This window comes from Aethalodelphis obliquidens, unplaced genomic scaffold (genome assembly GCF_003676395.1).
Source record: "Aethalodelphis obliquidens isolate GAN/ISIS:26980383/991018 unplaced genomic scaffold, ASM367639v1 scaffold5, whole genome shotgun sequence".
NCBI classification, from domain to species: domain Eukaryota; kingdom Metazoa; phylum Chordata; class Mammalia; order Artiodactyla; family Delphinidae; genus Aethalodelphis; species Aethalodelphis obliquidens.
The window spans coordinates 35,196,206-35,209,146 of NW_020837949.1; the positions used below are offsets into that span (position 1 = coordinate 35,196,206).

General features: G+C 36.5%; 1 long non-coding RNA gene across 1 annotated transcript in view; it reads right to left on the minus strand.

Moving 5' to 3' along the window:
* Nucleotides 1–12,941, minus strand: part of LOC113618199 (uncharacterized) — a 64,346-nt gene that overhangs the window by 15,446 nt on the left and 35,959 nt on the right. The window contains exons 2-3 of the long non-coding RNA XR_003431921.1: nt 2,109–2,262; nt 594–660 (exon numbers count right to left, since the gene is read on the minus strand). This is a non-coding gene — a long non-coding RNA (uncharacterized LOC113618199). The remainder of the gene's footprint in view (nt 1–593; nt 661–2,108; nt 2,263–12,941) is intronic.

The window sequence follows — 12,941 nt, forward strand, 5'->3', positions numbered from 1 at the left end:
ATCGGCAGGCGGACTCTCAACCACTGCGCCACCAGGGAAGCCCCAAGAGAAGAAAGTTGTTTTATAGTTAAGGTTAAAGGAAGCCAGGGAATGAGCCATCAGATATCTGGGGAGAAGATCCTTCAAACAGAGGAAACAGCCAAAGGCATTGGATAATCTCATGAGGGTAAAAGGAAAGAGGAATTCCAAAAGGAATCAGGAATGCTGAGTTAGGACTGGTTCCAGAATATGATACCTATCTGGGTGCAAACCCCTCAAAGGAAGGTCATCTTTCATTTTAAAATTCTCAAGTAACTTTTCCTTAGGTAATGGGCTGCTTGCCTGCTTTACTAAGGATGCTACCCACAGGGACTCCATGGTGACTTGTCCCCTAAGGGAGGTTCTAGGTAGGAGGACTTGTTCAAGGATACAAAGGTCATTCTCTGGCTACACTATCAGCTGAAAAAATATGAGAAACATCCTCCTCATCACCCTCCCACAACGTATCAATTTCATCTCTCCTGGGGTGCCCAGCCTCACAACAGTAAAAAGGAGAATTGTTCTAAATTTTTAAGGAGTTTACAATCTAGTTGAGAAGACTAAGGTTAACTTACCTTAAGGGGAGGAACGCTGTCTTTCTTCGCAGTCTTTTCAACCAAAGTTCTCAATTACTTGCTGAGGCTATTGCCACATAAAGTAAATAAGAGAAGATAATGTATTCAGTTTCAGATATGTAAAATGTATCGAAGGCCATTCAAGTGGAGACATCCAAATAAATAATGAAGATAAGCAAGGCATAGGCGAGCTTTATGACCTGAAATGAGGACTAGAGTGTCATCAATATAGTGATGAGAGGAAAAAAGGAGTAGAGTGTTATGCTAAAGGAAGTTAGTTGTAGTTAAAGATTACACTGCAAGAGGTTTCAATATGTAATAATAAACTGTTTATTTTATCCCCTGGCGTTATCTCACTTAAACCTCTCAAGTCTTACGGGGTAGATGGTATTATAATCCCTGTTTCACAGATGAAGCTCAGAGTATGTAGGTTACTTCTCCAAGACCATACAGTATATGGCAGAGATCAAGCTAGAACCTAAGAATTTGAGCTTCAGAGCTGCACTGAAAAAGACTAATGACTTGATGGCTTCTGCAGTTTTGTATATTGCCATATACTGTGAATTTTTTTGTTTTATATTTATGTGTATGTACGTGTATATGTATGGATGTATAGGTGTTTGGTTCTGCCTCTGATCCTTAAACTAATCTTGTCTCTAATCAGAGGAAATGTATAAGATCCTAGACTCGTAGCACAGAGCCTTAAACTTGTCTTCTATTCTTGACACCTTCAGGTCTTATACCTAATTTTAGGGATGGAGTTTTTGTCTCGTGATCTACTTCCAGGACCTTCTTGTCCCTTTTTATTTCCATTTTGGCTACATGGGCAGCATTCCAGTTCTGCCTTTTGCATAGTCTTCTGCTATGAAATTAAAGTATTCAAGTGTGTGAACTCGAATCTTAAATATGTGAATCTTCCAAGTTCAAGTTTACACAAAGTTCAGTTTGATCAACCGCTCTATCATATGAGAGAATAAATCTAAGAAACTTTTCCGATGGTAAGATCTACCAGCTTTGGTGACTGATTGCATTGGGTGGGGAGAAAGTACTATCTACATTGCTACTATCACTTTCTCTCTAGCTAGATAGATGGGATATTGACATGAGCCTGCTCCACATTTCTGGCCTGAATTGTTGGATGAACGTTGATGCCGCCATTTGAGATACAGAAGGAATAAATAATAGAAGATGAGGCCAAGAAAAGGACTAAGAATGAAGCCAGTCTGCTGACTGGCTGGCTGGTCGTGCCATCAACTAACTAAAATAGAAAATCTGAAAGAGAGAAATGTTTGGAGGGACTGTAGTAAATTATGAACATAATTTTGGACATAAGTTTAATATGCTTTTGAGAATGAAGGTAAATATATAACTCTTGACTTTAGGAGAGGGTTAGTATTAGAAAGATATGGGAGTTATTCACACATGATTTTATGTGTCTACAGTGTCAGTACCACTGAATGGCTTGAGGGAGGGAGAACATATTAATTCCCAATAATATTTTAAACTGTCTCTTACATAAAAATATGGTTGACTCTCTGCATCCATGAGATGAAGAAACTGTTGATACATAAAGCCGACTCTAGTATGCCATACGAAACTCCAGTATCGTCGGATTTTGGTATCTTCGAGGTGGTCCTGGAACCAATCCCTTGCAGATATCGAGGGACAACTGTAATGATAATATTTTTCATGTGAAGATTTGTGTTTTCTTAAACTTATGTAAGAGCCAAATACAATTTTATAAAATACTGATGTTTTTATCCACTATAATTAACAACCCAAATAAAAGTAGTGTACTTGCTCTGCAAATGGAACTTCAACACAAGCTCCTTGGCTTAACCAGATTTCTGTCCTAAAGCCCCACTTATGTAGAATTTCAAAGCCACCATTGATTGTGTTACATATAAATTTCTGGGCTTCATTTTCTTCAAGATATTCAAGACTTTGCTGGTTACAAATTCAGTATATATATATATATTTTTTTTTTGTGGTGCGCGGGCCTCTCACTGTTGAGGCCTCTCCCGTTGCGGAGCACAGGCTCCGGATGCGCAGGCTCAGCGGCCATGGCTCAAGGGCCTAGCCGCTCCTCGGGATCTTCCCGGACCGGGGCACGAACCCGTGTCCCCTGCATCGGCAGGCGGACTCTCAACCGCTGCGCCACCAGGGAAGCCCTAAATTCAGTATTTTTTAAGAGGAGGTTCTACTTTTATTTGCTGTTGAACAGTATATGAGATAACTCATGAGGACGGTAATTTCTCCCTAAAAGTATGGAGTCAATACAAGTAGAATACAAGTACAGCACTATTTGTTTCTGAAACCCAATCTTGTCCCCACCAGTTGCAGTAATGATGAAAGTTATAGAATGTCATTGATTTAAAAATACTTATAGATGATAATTTTAATACTTTATTGGTTGGTTAATCAGACAATATTTGTTTTCAGTCATAACACTATTACTCTATAAACTAGTTTTTCTACCTGCCTCATTTCCATTTATATCCTGTTACTTTGTATTCAATAAAATACATTTTACATAAAAAATAGTATTATAGGTTAAGAGAATTTTTACTCAATAAATGGAAAATGATTATTTACATATTATGCCTTCAGAATTGTATTTTGTGAACTTTTCTTACAATGTTATGAAATTAAAGAATAATGAGTGCAAACTTATAAACTTAAAAATACCTATTGGACAGGTGATTAAAAGTCTTAGTGATTATTGTAAATAGAATTTCAATAATAAACATGTGTGCCAAAATATACCCTATTCTACCTATAATCTTTCAATAAACTTTCCTATACTGGTCATAATCTTTCAGCATGTTTCTTCTCATGGAATGCAAGGGAGGTACCATCTGTGACTCTCTGAACAACTGGATAGATGGGACTCTGATAAAAGGATTAGTCCTGATTTTACTATGAAATACCTGACTTTCATCATTTGGAAAATTATTTTTTAACCCTACTCAGTGATTACAACTCTTCTTCCCTTCTAAAATGTGTGTGCTGCACTGCAAGCTAAGCATTTTCAATAGTATGCTTGTATGTTGCCTGATAATAGGGAGTGTGTCTTTTCCATTTTGGGTAACACCTGGCACAATTCATAGCATGTAATAGGTGCCTTATAGTGCCTGTCAACTAATGGAAGAGTTTTTTTTTTTTCAGATTTATTGAGTTTGATCCATAATTGTCAAGTGTTCTTGTTGCTGTTGCTGCCTATTCTCTGGTGATATAAAAATGTGCCCAGTTTAGACAAAACCCATGGTTGTGCATTTTTAAACTGAGCTGATCCTAAAAATATTTTAACAAATATTCCTTTCTTCCTTCTAGATTCGGCACAAAGGTTATCTCTTCTGGGAAGCATTTTTAAGTCAGAATCAATCATTCACCTCTAGCTACTCAGCAAGAGTATAATAGGATCTATATGTTGAACATTATTTACGTGGCTTACTCTTTTGCCTTTCTGAACTATATTCCACCAAAGAGATCCTTCTGCTTTGATTTGGTTAAGGTTTCTTCCAAAAGGAATGAAAAGATACAGTTTGAGATAGTAATAAAGGTTCAAGAATAGAATTTGTAGCAAGGCCATAGTCTGGAGCTCAGTGATTGAGAACTGGACTGTCCAAATTTCATTATTTATTATTAGCATAGACTTAGGAACTTCGTCCATAGATATTTACATAAACATTCTAGACAGGAAGAGGATGGAAAAGAAGCCTGTCCCTTTCAAATCTTGGAGAAATGTGTCAAGGAAAGAGAGATGTGGGAGAATATGATGAACAGATCTATCCTTTCTATGAATGAATATCACTGCGAGCAGAGTGAGGCCTCGCCCCCATCCCCATTTGGGACTTTGGGTGGAGGGCCCCCTCATACTTTTCTTTGTACCATCCTGTCGGGGACTCAGCCATAATAGAATTATTTTAAAGGCACAACTTGATATTTTATTTTTCCAATTCACTTTTACTCTTTCCTGTGTAGCACAGGCCCTTGGATGGCTAAGAGAAGTGTACTTCTGTGAGTGGACCACCTAGGCTTGTATTGAATGCGACATTCAGCTTACTGTTTATATCAGCAATATGGGCAAAACTGAGGCTGAACCCACTAAGGGAGCAATCTGTACATTGTAGATGCCAAAAGAATGGTTCACAATTTTCTTGCTCACATTTTAGCACTGGAGGTCCATAGAGCATCCATAAACTGGGCACTCAAGGAACACCACCAGGAGGCTGGAAGAGCCAGACTACTTCACCAAAAGAACTTCCCACCCCTGCCACCCTTACGCCACACCCAGATGCCCTGTTGGAGATGAACCTGAGAGGCAGAACAAAGAGTAATAAGTCCGAGAGACTGATAACAGTTTCTTGGAGATCCTGAATAGTACCCCACTGTATTACTTCAATTGTTGGATTAAGTTTTAGACTGGATTAGACAATTAGTTAACACTTCTCTCAATAAACCAGAGGGGGGGCCTCTTGAAGAAGACCATATCAGCTATAGACAAAAGTAAAAAACTGCATGCTCTCTAGGGATTAAATTTTGTAACTCATCTTCATATTTTTATTAGAAAAAAATTAAATTTATTCCTTCCAGATATTTGATTTATACATCTATTCTTTTCATATTCTTTTATAGAAAATGATACATGTATCTGTCTTTGCACTAGTCTTCAAAGCTGCCCTAAAGAATACCACAGACTGGGTGCCTTCAACAACAGAAATTTACTTTTGCACAGTTCTGGAGCCTGGAAATCTAAAATCAAGGTGTTAGCAGAATTGGTTTCTGGTGAGACCTCTCTCCTTGGTTCCTTCTCACTGTATTCTCAGATGACCTTTTCTCCATGCATGGACCCTCCTGGTGTCTCTTCCTTTTCTAATAAGGACACCAGTTGTATTGGATGAGGGCCCCACCCTTATGATCTCATTTAACCTTAATTACCTCCTTAAAGACCCTATCTCCAATACAATCACACTGAAGAATAGGGCTTCAGCATAGGAGTTTGGCAGGGGGTTGGGGGGAACACATTCAGTCCATAGCAGACTCCGTTACTATATTAGTTATCTGAAGACAGGAACCTTATCATTATATCCCTAATCCCTAGCTGACACATTTTAAGTGCTTAATAAATAATGAATAGACACAAAGGAAAGTAATACATGCAAAATGCAGTATAATGTGGTGATTAAGGACACAGACTTTTGAGGCTTTTCTTCAAGTTCCAGCTATACCTCTTATACAAACCCAGTTTTTAAATCTGTAAAATAGGCATATATAATGCCTCTCTTTTTTAATTGTTAGAAGATTAAAGGAGTGTGTCTGGTAAATTACAAATGCTCAATAAATGTTAGTTGTGATTGTTATCATTTAACTGTGCTTCATTTGATCAGCCTATTTTCATTTGCATGTCAGCTAAAACCAACATCGTTCTTGTCTGAAAAGCAGGATCAGAGCACCCTAGGTTGTAATCAAGGGCTGCAGACAGGAGAGTAGAGTGAGCATGTCACAGAGCCATCATCCTGGGCAGTCATTCTCCAGGGATTGTTTCTGTCTGCTTGGGGGCGATACTTCAGCTCTTGTGATGGGTAATATTCTTAGTGTTTTCAGGCAAAGTTAGGCTGCATTAATTTTAGAACTGACCCACTTACATATTTTTAAACTTTGGGCTACGGCAGCTGAACAGCTAAGTTGGACAATTTACAAACTGTATTATGGCTTATATGGGGCAGGCCACTCTCAAAATAGGACCAAGAGGCTCGGGAGTCCAAGTGAGTGTGGTCCTTGACCAATTCAAAATATCAATTAAATACTTAACCCTTAGTTGTCTGCTGGAAATCTAACACTTTGGAGGAGGAAGTAAACATGCTATAGGCTGTTTGAGGAATAAAAAACAAAAAAAAAATCAAATCTAGAATGTCACAGAATTGTTATCAAATAAATATAAATTTGGGCAAGTTTCAATTACACTGAACTATATTCACTTGCCAAATTTTGATTTTAAAATTTGAATTAACGTTGTAAACCTGCAGGCTCTTCAAGTGTTCAGGGAATGATATAAGACTGATTGTCAATGTGAAAATAGTACTATTTCTTCAAAGAGCTGAGACTTATATAGAAAGTTTTATCCATTTTTCTTAGAAAATATATTACAAAACACATAACCATACAAACTTTACATGTCTAATATCACAAAGGACTACTATATTTAGAAGGAAATTTAAAGATATTAGAATTATATCTCATCAATCAAACTAAAGAATAAATTTACCTCATATGCTAGGATTTATTTAATGGCAAATAGTTTCTTCCTGTCAAAATTCTATTAGGATTTGATTTTCTAAGGCTATTAAAAATAATAGGTAAATCAATAATAATTTAGTGAACAACTTCTTTCCACTTCAACATTCTTCACATAAAATGAATAAGAACATTCCATTTGACCACTTATTGAAAGAGGGATAAAATCATAATCTATTGACATAGAATCAATGTCTCCTGTTTGCCTTGGACTTGCTATTTTACCTAAAGCAAGGAGATATTACCTTGTGAAAATATTTTGGTTTAAGTACATGCATTTTTTAATTAATTGGTAAGCCTTTCTAGTCAACTAAAGAAAGTCATAAAAGGGACACTTTAATGATGCCAACATTTTGCTAATAGTGAATACTGTTGTCAAAATTCCTTAAGTTCTCAGTGTTTATCAATGGCATTGGATTAATATCTGATTATGGATCACATTTTGATAGTATGTTACTAGTAACAGCTGTACATAGTTCTTCTAATACAGGGAAAGAACAAATTGCTTCAAAGACATGTTCATAGTTATTGGAATTTATTGATAGGTATTATCTATATCGTGTGAGAAACACTTCCCAAATACTTACCAATATAGACTAAAACCATTAATCACTAATGACTGATGGAGCAGATTGCCTAAAAGCACTTTTCAGTGACAATACAAAAAGTCTATAATTAATAAATGGAAGTATAAATGCCATTCAAATTTAAAATTACTGACAAAGTAACACAAACCCTTCTGCATGTGGAGGCTGTTTTCATTCTTAATGGAGAAATCATGGGATAATAATTCACTTCTTCATTAAAATATCAGTATACCACAACTTTTATCTCCTTTAGAAAAATAACTTTGAAAACTAAAATCACATCCGTTCTCAACTTTGTGTTTTTATTACTGTTAAAAAGGAAAAGTGCTATATTACTTGGAAGCTTGATGAAAATTTTAATCTATACCAGCTGTAAAGTTGTGGATGATATTTTTATTTTTTTTTTTAGGTAAATGAATTAAGTGTATAAAAGACAGAAAGATACCAAAGGACTCTAGAACATCAACATTCAACTCTCCTCTGCCTTGAGCCCTGCCTCGTTTTTAGTCCCAAATCTGTTTTCAGTTCTTTCTTTGCTCTTAGGACATATTTTGAACTCCATATGAAGACCTTACAGGGAGTCCAGGCATGGATCATGACTGCCACATGCTGGGCAAATAGAACCCACTGTAATTATCTCTATTTTATAATGGATGAAACTGAGATGCAGAAAGGTTAAGCCATTTGTGAGAAACCACATATAAGTAAGCATTCTTTGAGATGGAGATAGAAACCTTTAATCAAGACGAGGTTAAATGTCACGATTCCAAATCTGAAATAGATGGTCTGAAATGGCAGATTCTTAAGAGAGAATAATTAAATAAAGGAGTTGATGCCTCATTGTCTTTAACGATATTCCTTGCTGTTCCCTCAAACCATTGAACAGATAAGAGGTGAGCAATAGGTTTCAAGCTGATCTTTTGTGTCGCTAGATAATTTAGACAAAAGCTCACAGGGATGGTGTAGAAAGTAAATTCACCTGCCTGGCCTCCAAACTCCTCAACTTTCAGTAGAAGGTGAATGAGTGACACCTGGACACATAGAGGAGACTAAAATGACTCTAGATTTTTATTTCCTTTTTGGTATTTGCAGTGTTAGGCCACAGACCATGTATGCTGATTGTAGTAACTTGAATCCTGGAAACCGAGATTGCTATGCCACTTCTGAATTTTAGACTGGGCAAATGAACTTTATTCATGTTCTATTTTCACTTCACCTATGCTCAGAAGACTTAACCTATAATTATATAAGATGGTTAATCCTTATTCTTTGCTGCAGTAATTATAATTTCTGGTGTTTAAGGATGGAAAAAAATATTGCCTTCCAAGTAAGCTAGGACTTTTTTTTTTACCCCTCATGTCTGGGAAAGTTCTGGATCAGAAACCTTGTAAACCTTCCCACCTCCAATTTAAGTTTTGATTAGTCCCCTGGGGAAAGGAAATGGCCAGACCTAAATTTAAAACTTTTACAATCAGGTGGAAGTAGTGACAGTATGTATTTATCACATCTTCTCTAACGATTCTAATTCCCTAATGTCACTTTTTAATGGATCATTTCCCTCACATCTTTATATTTTATTTAAAACTATACTTGAAAATGATCTAATGTTAGTCTGCTTGTCCATGTATTCATAACTCTGTTTTCTACTCTATTTTTTAAAGTTTCTTTTATCTTTTGCGAAGTCTATATACTACATGATGCAAATTTATCCCATAGGGCTTCTTATATAAATGAGTATGGTAAATAGCTTCATATTACATTAACACATGCTTATTGTTCTTTTAAAAGGATTTCTTCAGAAAGATAAAAAGCACTCTCCTTTAGACTCCAGATAGGCAGTGGAGAAATCGCCTCCAAGTGAGGATAAGCAGAAAAATGATTACATATCAGTGTTGTAGGAATCCTTTATCAATTGAGGAATCATCTTTGTACTTTCTCACTGCACTGGAATTTGATAATTATCCCAGTGTGCTTTACTTCGATTAAGAGGCTAGATACCACTTCCATTAAGGGGACTTGATTGATTCTCAGAGTTCCATTTTATAGACCATCCCTGTCTCAAGTATGGATACAATAAAAATATCTAGAAAAGAAGGGTTCAGCTGCTACTGATCTGGAGGACTCCTTCAGGAAAGGCACAGGGACACATTTCAAGCAGTCCTCTTAATTATTAAACAAGATCTGCTTAATGAGTTTGAGGGAAAGACCATTGAATTGTGAGCCAGCTGACGAAGTGCTGGCTTTGCCTATGCTGCTAGTGCACTCATAAAAGGAGGGGGGAAATTCCCTTCTCTCCTATAGACCTGCTTCTTTCCACAATAAAATGAAGCAGAGGATCAAAATGCTCTCTAGAATCCCTTCCAGTTTAAACATGTTCTAGTACACAAACATCTTCTAGTAAGGCTGTGTACTTGGAGCTGTGGGAGACATGATATCATACGAATGCTTTTCCAGCCCTTCAATAGCTAGCTCTCACTTCATCATATGTGAAAATGATGGAGATGAACTGAAATTTTGAGCCAATCCTATAATACTATGCAAGTAATGGAAAAGAGCTCATAATGTTGTCTGATCTGAACCTAGTGACAACTATGATACTATCTTCATAGTCTGTTTCTTGGATATGCAGATCTCCTAATAAGAATAAAACACCATTCACCACAGCAATCCAGTGTACTTCAACCTGATGCATATTTGATGTAGGCAACTTACCTAAATAACGTGTGGAAAGCTATGCACTAACATTTTAAAAATTAAAAGAAAGTCACAGGCTGATAAACTTTTAAGGAAGTAAAAGCATGAACTCTAATGATTGCATACAAAAATATTTGTCTAATTCACAATGGAGAAGTTATTTAAGTTACATTTTCTGTGATAAATTGTGGTGCCCTTGAAGGCAAGGGCATGTTCTTATTCACCCTTTCATGAGGTTAGAGTATCAATAAATATTTACTGAAGTGAATCTTATAAAATGGAAGTCCTGGGGGTCAATCAATAGTGCCTGTCCCAGCACATACATGTACACACACAATCAACAAATTGGCAAAATTCAATATACAGGTTTAAGCACATTGCAATAAATTTCACGGGGCATAGAGTCAGAATCAGAAAATTAAAAAGGACCTTGGAGATCAACTAATTGTTTTATGATAGTGAAATTTTGTTTTAATGAGAGAACATGATGAGGAATCACATTCTCTTTCTGTGGGAGCTGGGGATGAGAAAGAATTTATATTTATCCTTTCTGAGGGAATTATCAAATTGAAATAAGTTTAAATTCCAGAAGCATAAAAAGGGTAGTATCAGAGCCTTCCTATCCCCACCTCTTTACACTTTAGGCCTGTAGGAAGTTCTTCTGTTCTGTTAGGCTATTTTGGTGTGGTTTGAGAGTATAGGTGGGTGTTTTTCAGATGGGCTGATGGGATTTGGGAGTGGAGATAGGAAGATTGGGACTTAACATCTTCAATGAAACAAGATACAATAATTAGGACTCTTCTTCTATGGTTGTTCAAGTACAAATTAAGCACTACAAGTTACTGTCTTTAAACGAAAGCTACACAGACAGAAACAGAATAAAATGTTATAAAAGTGATAATATGTAATGAATATTGTGCTTTAAAAAATGTAATATTTTTACACGAGTTTAAGGCAATGGACTACCTTATTTTTATTTATTTATTTTTTGCGCGGGCCTCTCACTGTGTGGCCTCTCCCGTTGTGGAGCACAGGCTCCGGACGCGCAGGCTCAGCGGCCATGGCTCACAGGCCCAGCCGCTCCGCGGCATGTGGGATCTTCCCGGACCGGGGCACAAACCCGCGTCCCCTGCATCGGCAGGCGGACTCTCAACCACTGCGCCACCAGGGAAGCCCAAAATTACCTTATTTTTAATTTCCTGTACATTATTGCTAACTGAACACCGGCTATGTGCTAGGCACTGCGCTTGACCTTTAAAAAAAACACCTCATTTAACATTCATAACAGTATAGTTATCATCTTTGTTTTACATATGTAAAGAAAATGAGAATCTTTAGAAAAGTTAAATACTTGCCCAAGTTCACATGACTGGTAATATATGAACCATAGTTTGAACAGAACTTTCCAGACTCTAATGCTCTTTTCATAATATGCTGCTCTCTCCCCAGTGGATTTCAGCTGAATTGAATTTATTGTAAAGCGGTGAGCAGATAAAAAGTACTAGCTCTGGGACTAATGCCATCCTTTTACTAACTAGCTGTGATGGGGTCAAGATATGCCGTGTACCTGCCCTTTAATATCTACATCTCTAAAAAAGAAGGGTTTTAGCTAAAGTTCTTTATTGCTCTAGAAATATGTTCTATTTAATTTTTTTCAAAGACTTTCTTGCTGGAGACCATCTAAAAAACATGGAAATAGCTTTTAAGTTTTTTCTTTTTATCAGAACAATCTCATAGATCATCATTACTAGTTTACTGGAAGTTTGTACTTGTATGGGTGAGGAAGTTTGGAAATATTGCACCTATAAATCTATAGAGAATATAGATGTTAGAAAATTGTATCCTACCTAGGAATGCTTGTTGTAACAAAGCTGAATGCTATAACTAATACGAAAGCTGGATGCTATAGCAGATGAAAGAAGCTGACAAGAATAATATTATCTTACATTTAGGTTCATAAAATCAATTACACTAATACACATTGAGGGAGAATTGGTATATTTAAAAGACAGAAAAATTAATTTCCCTTTCTGTTACGATGCCATGTATCTTGTGGCAGACTAATTATCCTGCCAAGACCAATGAGAAAGAAAGAAAAATGGTTATCAGACATGGATTTTAAAATCGCTGTGAACATAGTGTGAGAAAATAGGGCAAGATGGAGAATTTCACCAGAGAATTGTATCTTTAAAAATTGAGACATAATTCACGTATCTTCAAATTCACTCTTTAAAGTATACAGGTTAGCGAGTTTTTAGTATTTTCACAGATATGTGCAACATCAGTATTATATAATATTTTCATCACTGCAAAAAGAAACCCAGTGCCCATGAACGGTTACTTCCCATTCCCCTTACCCTCAGCCTCTGACAACCACTAATCTACTTTCTCTCTCAACGGATTTGCCTATTCTGGACATTTCGTGTAAATGGAATTACACAATATGTGGCCTTTTCTGTCTGCCTTCTTTAACTTAGCATAATGTTTTCAAGGTTCATCCATGTTGTAACATGAACTTCATTATTTTCTATTGCCGAATGGCATTTCATTGAATATACCACAGTTTCATTGTATATACCACATTTCATTGATACACTGCAGTTTGTTTATCCATTCATCTGCTGATGAATATTTGGGTTTTTTTTTCACTTTGGGGCTATCATTTATGAGTTTTTGTGTACATAGATGTTTTCATTTCTCTTGGGCATATACCTAGGAGTGAAATTGCTGATTCATATGGCAACTCATATTTAACCATGTGAGAAACTGC